This window comes from Spinacia oleracea, chromosome 2, assembly GCF_020520425.1.
Source record: "Spinacia oleracea cultivar Varoflay chromosome 2, BTI_SOV_V1, whole genome shotgun sequence".
Classification (NCBI taxonomy): domain Eukaryota; kingdom Viridiplantae; phylum Streptophyta; class Magnoliopsida; order Caryophyllales; family Amaranthaceae; genus Spinacia; species Spinacia oleracea.
This window is the reverse complement of record NC_079488.1, coordinates 79,578,874-79,586,272: the sequence shown is the minus strand read 5'-3', so window position 1 is coordinate 79,586,272 and position 7,399 is coordinate 79,578,874. Positions and strand designations below refer to the sequence as shown.

Below are 7,399 nucleotides of genomic sequence, written 5' to 3'. Positions count from 1 at the left end.
CTTTCAATATCCTTTCGAACAACTGACAAGTGTCCTATATGTTAATGTTAGTATGTCACGTGCACACAGCCATTTGGAGAATGCCAGCTGGTTCATGCCACATTTTCTCCGTACTTCACAGGCCGTATATATTGCTTCGAAGGAGAAAGTACTCTCTAGACAGATGCGGAAAAAGCCGAGAAAATAGGCCAAAACATATAACCCTGAGATCCCCGTGCTGGGGCGTTGCACTAGAGGAAAAAACCTCAAGTGCGGGCTCATTTTAAGGGGTTTAGTGCGGGCTTTTACATGTGCAGCACATGGCCTGCCCGCACTTGATGTTTTTCAAGTGCTGCCAAAATATTGGCAGCACTTGATATTTCAAGTCCTGCCAATTTAGAAAATGAGCCTGCACTTGACATATTTTGTGCTGCCAATTTTGAAAATGAGCCCGCACTTGACATATTTGGTGCTGTCAATTTTGAAAATAAGCCCGCACGTACTTGACATATTTGGTGCTGCCAAATTTGAAAATGAGCCCGCACTTGACATAAAAATGGGCAGCACAAGCATAAAAATGAGCCGCACTTGGCTTATAAATGAGCCGCACTTGGCCTATAAATGAGCGCACTTGATCTAGATTTGTTGTATGACCGATTTCCCTGCTACATATTACAATTGGACCACGCCACTGATTAACCTCCATACGTCATATAAAAACTATCCAATTATATAGATAATTAAATTAAATAGTATATAATTGTAAATATAAAAGTCGTTTACATTACAATTATATGAGAAACAAGCATCCATAATTTAACATTCAGTACAAGAAAATATCAAAGACAATCACTAATAATGGAGTTTGCCAACATTTCTCGAACTTCATCTATCTCATCAAAGGTGAAAAGCCGCTCCCTCGGATTATTGAATACCTTTAAAATATCAACCATCAAAAAATACATATACACTTTAGTTATATTATAAATATTGAACCGTACAATAAATTAAGACTTAATTTGTTTATAAAAAATAAATAATGAACCGTATAATAATAAAAATGCCTAATTTCGGTCCCAACTTTCATCTAATGAACTTAAAATGAGTATTTTAAAGTCTTTCCATGTTTAATACAATTAGTTTTATGTTTCAAAAACTCATTCTCACTCATTTTGGTGAATTTATGCACATTTAAGCCTCGTTTGATCATTATCGTTCACATTTTCACTAAAATGGCTAATTTCGGTCCCAACTTTCAAGTAATGAACTTAAATGAGTATTTTAAAGTCTTTTCATGTTTAATACACTTAGTTGATGTTTGAAAGACTCATTCTCACCCATTTTGGTGAAGTTATGCACATTTAAGCCTCGTTAGTTCATTATCTGTCACATTTTGACTAAAATGGCTAATTTCGGTCCCAACTTTCAACTAATGAACTTAATTGAGAATTTTAAAGTTTTTCCATGTTTAATACACTTAGTTTTATGTTTGGAAGACTCATTCTCACCCATTTTGGTAAAGTTATGCACATTTAAGCCTCGTTATTTCATTATCAGTCACATTTTGACTAAAATGGCTATTTTCGGTCCCAACTTTCAACTAATAAACTTAAATGAGTACTTCAAAGTTTTTTTCATGCATATTTTTAAATATTGAATCGTACAATAAATTAAGACTTAGTTTGTTCATAACAAAGAAATAATGAACCGTATAATAATAAAATTGGTAAATTTTGGTCCCAACATTCAACTAATGAACTTAAATAAGTATTTTAAAGTATTTCCATGTTTGATACACTTAGTTTTATGTTTCAAAGACTCATTCTCACCCATTTAGGTGAAGTTATGCACATTTAAACCTCGTTAGTTCATTATCGATCACATTTTGACTAAAATGGTTAATTTCGGTCCCAACTTTCAACTAATGAACTTAAATGAGTATTTTAAACTATTTACATGTTTAATACACTTAGTTTATGTTTCAAAGACACATTCTCACCCATATTGGTGAAGTTATGCACATTTAAGCCTCGTTAGTTCATTATCGGTCACATTATGACTAAAATGGCTAATTTATGTCCCAACTTTGAACTAATGAACTTCAATAAGTATTTTAAAGTCTTTACATGTTTGATAAACTTAGTTTTATGTTTCAAATACTAATTCTCAGTTTCTCACCCCTTTTGGTGAAGTTATGCACATTTTAGACTCGTTTGATCATTCTCGGACACATTTTGACTAAAATGGCTAATTTCGGTCCCAACTTTCAACTAATAAATTTAAATGAGTATTTTAAAGTTTTTTCATGTTTAATACACTTAATTTGATGTTTCAAAGACTCATTCTCACCCATTTTGGTGAAGTTATGCACATTTAAGCCTCGTTAGTTATTTATCAGTAACATTTTGACTAAAATGGCTAATTTCGGTCCCAACTTTCAACTAATAAACTTAAATGAGTATTTTAAAGTCTTTCCATGTTTAATACACTTAGTTTTATGTTTTAAAGACTCATTCTCACCCATTTTGGTGAAGTTATGCACATTTAAACCTCGTTAGTTCATTATCGGTAAAATTTTGACTAAAATGGCTAATTTCGGTCCCAACTTTGAACTAATGAACTTCAATAAGTATTTTAAAGTATTTCCATGTTTGATAAACTTATTTTTATGTTTCAAATACTAATTTTCACCCATTTTGGTGAAATATGCACATTTAAGACTCGTTTGATCATTATCGGTCTAATTTTGACTAAAATTGCTAATTTCGATCCGAACTTTCAACTAATGAACTTAAATAAGTATTTTAAAGTATTTCCATGTTTAATACACTTAGTTTTATGTTTCAAAGACTCATTCTCACCCATTTTGGTGAAGTTATGCACATTTAAGCCTCGTTAGTTCATTATCGGTAACATTTTGACTAAAATGGCTAATTTCGGTCCCAACTTTCAACTAATGAACTTAAATGAGTATTTTAAAGTCTTCCCATGTTTAATACACTTAGTTTTATGTTTCAAAGACTCATTCTCACCCATTTTGGTGAAGTTATGCACATTTAAGCCTCGTTAGTTCATTATCGGTCACATTTTGACTAAAATGGCTAATTTCGGTCCCAACTTTCAACTAATGAACTTAAATGAGTATTTTAAAGTCTTTACATGTTTAATACACTTATTTTTATGTTTTAAAGACTCATTCTCACCATTTTGGTGAAGTTATGCACATTTAAGTCTCGTTAGTTCATTATCGGTCACGTTTTGACTAAAATGGCTAATTTCGGTTCCAACTTTCAATTAATGAACTTAAATGAGTATTTTAAATTCTTTCCATGTTTAATACACTTAGTTTTATGTTTCAAAGACTCATTCTCACCCATTTTGGTGAAGTAATGCACATTTAAGCCTCGTTAGTTCATTATCGGTCACATTATGACTAAAATGGCTAATTTCGGTCCCAACTTTCAACTAATGAACTTAAATAAGTATTTTAAAGTCTTCCCATGTTTAATACACTTAGTTTTATGTTTCAAAGACTCATTCTCACCCATTTTGGTGAAGTTATGCACATTTAAGACTCGTTTGATCATTATCGGTCACATTTTGACTAAAACGGCTTATTTCGGTCCCAACGTTCAACTAATGAACTTAAATGAGTATTTTAAAGTCTTTCCATGTTTGATACACTTAGTTTTATGTTTCAAAGACTCATTCTTACCCAGTTCGGTGAAGTTATGCACATTTAAGCCTCGTTAGTTCATTCTTGGTCACAATTTGAATAAAATGGCTAATTTCGTCCCCAACTTTCAACTAATGAACTAAAATAAGTATTTTAAAGCATTTCCATGTTCAATACACTTAGTTTTATGTTTCTAAGACTCATTATCACCCATTTAGGTCAAATTATGCACATATTAGTTAAATTATGCACATTTAAGGCTCGTTAGTAAATTATATTTCAAATTTTGACTAAAATTGCTTATTTAAGGATCGTACCTCTTCGAGATCCTTGACATCCGTACACCTTGTAACTATATCGTACATGTACTTCATCACGCAATAGCTGCACTCCGTATTGCCTGTTTGTTGTGCACACTTGGAATCACACAAATAAAATGCATGTAAGACAAAGGTAAGTTTTTGAGCTAATAAACAACTAATGAAAATGTATAATAATTGAAATCATTTACCTACACTGATTTCAATAGAGGTGGTCTTGATCTACTTCCATTTGATTTCTTCAACACACTACACCTCCGCAATAAGAGCTTTTAGTTGCAATATCATGTTTGCATATAAATTAAAAATTGATATGTTGAACAAATTAAATAACTAAATTAAATAACGAGAAAGAGATTTAGTAGAGTGAGCAACAACTTTTGGCTCGAACAACAAATTGGAAGTAGCAGATCAGATTAGCAAGTTTTGGCTCGAACAACAGATTGGAAGTAGGAGATCAGATTCACAACTTTTGATCTGATCTGCTGCTGCTTCTGATCTGCTCGCAACAGATCTGCAGCATCAGATCAGAAGCAGCAGCATATCAGTTTCACAACTGTTGTTCTGATCTGCTGGTGCTTCTGATCTGCACGCAACAAATCTGCAGCACCAGTTCACAACAAAACTGCAACATCAGTTCACAGCAGATCAGTTCACAACTGCTGTTCTGATCTGGTGAACTGATCAGTACAGCAGATCAGTACAAGAAATGAGATCAGTATGGAATAGTCTATAGTTCGACACAAGAAGCAGCATATCAGTTGTGATATTTCTGATCTTCTCGCAACAGAAATGAAAGAACAGATCAGAAGCAGCAACAGAGTTTGTGAAATGAAAGATCAGATTGAAGCAGATCAGTTCACTAGCATGCTTTTGATCTGATGCTTTGGATCTGATCTTTCATTTCACACACTCAGTTCACCAGATCAAAACAACAGTTGTGAACTGAGCTTTTTTGTACTAGATACCAAACATTGTAGTTACGGGGAAAAAAACTTGAAAGTTACAAAGCTCCATCCATCTAATAGGATACTCTAAGAAATAAAGACCAACTATTAAACCAAGAAGCTCAAAGTTTCCCCATCATGGGTTTTTAAAAGTAAATGTCAACTTATGGAACAATCTTAAACTATAAGAAAGAAAACAAGTGACTGAAATCATGGATGAAAAATGACAAGAAACAATTTCCATGAGTCAAAGAATTTGGAGAGACAGATCAAGCATCAATAACAGTTGCAGATAATTCTTAACATGCTCATCAGGCCATTAGCTACTAAGAAGCTTGTTTGGAGGTAACATTAGCGCAAACGAGCAAGAATCGAAGTACTTCAGTTAATAGTAATAATTTTTTTTTATAACAATCAAAGTCAGCATCTGGAGGGGTATTACTGATAATGCCAAACTTTTATGCGAAGGTATGAGGACTGGAGTGGGTAATGAAGCAAGAACTCTCTTTTGGGATCATGCTTGGGTTGTGAACAGACCTCTTAGTGAGCTTGTAACGCAGGAAGTACCAATGGAGTTGAGTGCAGCAACGATCGAGGAACTGTGGGAACAAGGAGATGGCTGGAAGTGGGACATCTTCGCTCTTTATTTGGACCAGACCACGTTGAATCCTATGAATTGAGAGTGGACCAGAATGTAGGTGATCTGATTTATTGGCAGGGTAACTTCACCATAAAATCAACCATGAGTTTGTGCGCAATGAGAGTGATGCAATTAATGAGGGATGCTGGGAGGCGGTCTGGAAAGCTCCAGTGCAGCAGCGAATAAGAGCATTTTTATGGTTGGTTTGCCACGACAGAATTCTTGGTAATGCTAATAGGTTCAAACGACATATGACAGATGATCCTAAGTGTTTTATCTGTGGAGCGGGGGAGGAAACTACACTACACATTCTCAGGGATTGTCCATCTGCAAAAGTCGTATGGAACACAGTTGGGGGTCCTGCACATTCAAATCAATTCTTACAAGCCTATCTAAAACCCTGGATCACTAAGAATTGACAAGGGGATGGAACTGAAAATGCTGAATTTTTGAACCCCTTATGCAGTTCTGCCATGGGAAACCAGAGCTAACAACAAACAAAATAACAATCAAATCACTACCTGCAAAAACTTCTCACATGATGGATCTCACTCGCCTTCATAATCAGTTTGGAATCAGTAAAATATAGCAAAATTTCCCTGTTTTAAAGATATGAACCTACTCACCAACCTAGTTAGTCATCCTCATGTTGCTGACTGACAGTATTCATTGAACATATTCATTAAACATCAGTATATCTTACAGATTGTTTTCAATCACTCAGCCCAATAGAAGAAACCCTAACAGTATTCATTGAACATATTGCAGCCGTTGCAAGCAGGCATGAATTAAATTGCGATTCAATTCAATAACACCAACCTAATTTCTTATAAAAAATACAGTAAAATCCAATTCAAATTTCAACAATTTTAACCAACAATTTAACTATTCATTCAACAATTTGTACAAATTGTTTCTCAACAGATTAAACCCTAACACAGACAACAGAGGAAACAAATTGCAGGAAGTTGCAACCTACAAGCAGGCCAATTGATAGTTCAATAATAATATGTGCATAAACTTCAGACTAAATTCAAAAGAAAAACCCAACAAAATCAAAAGAATAGAGCAAACCCATTTCAAATTCCAGCAATTTTAACCAATGAAACAATGGAGATTGAGAGAAAGAGATATTACATCAGCTTTTTCAATGATAAACACATCTTCTCCACTAATCTTGAAATCGGAAGATTCGACAATTGGCAAACCCATCTCAACAATACGAATGACTCGACGTCAGAAACGCACACGCAGAAATCCTAAGAGCAGCGGCGCCGCGGCTTGTCACGGTGTATGTGCTGTGAATTTTGAGTTCCGTGGCCTTGTTAGAAACCAGAGAACCAGAGAAAGGGAAGGGGGAGAAGAGGGAAAATGAAAAAAAATAAAAATGTTCATTTCTAGGGAAAAAAGAACCAGAGAAGGGGAACGAGGAGAGAAGCGGGAACTGAGATTATTTTGGGAAACTTTTTTTTAGAAATCTTTTGTGCGCCTCTTTGTGAAATGAGCCCGCACTTGAGTTTAAGGCCCGCACTTGAACTCAAGTGCTGCCAATTTTATAAAATGACCCGCACTTGTGAAAATGTAATTTTTCTTTTTTTTAGTGCTCTCAAGTGCTGCCAATTTACTAAATGAGCGGCACTTGAAGGGAAGCACATGATGTTTTTTCCTCTAGTGGCAGTAAGGGATTTGACCGATTCAAGACATTATTCTAACAACTAAAAATGCGCAATTTAGAAGGTGGACCATGGTGCACAGTGATCATAGTGCACCTTAAGAACACTAGTGTATAATTAAAAGAACATCTGGTTACGTGAAAAGAGCATGGATGTATTTTTTA

General features: G+C 34.6%; 1 long non-coding RNA gene across 1 annotated transcript; it reads right to left on the bottom strand.

The window, feature by feature from the left end:
- Positions 1-688: 688 nt before the first annotated feature.
- LOC110795017 (uncharacterized) lies at positions 689-7,020 on the bottom strand. Its single transcript, XR_002535186.2, has 4 exons — positions 6,700-7,020; positions 4,167-4,224; positions 3,973-4,071; positions 689-914 (listed from the first exon to the last, which is right to left on the bottom strand). It is a non-coding gene; the product is annotated as an uncharacterized lncRNA (long non-coding RNA).
- Positions 7,021-7,399: the final 379 nt, after the last annotated feature.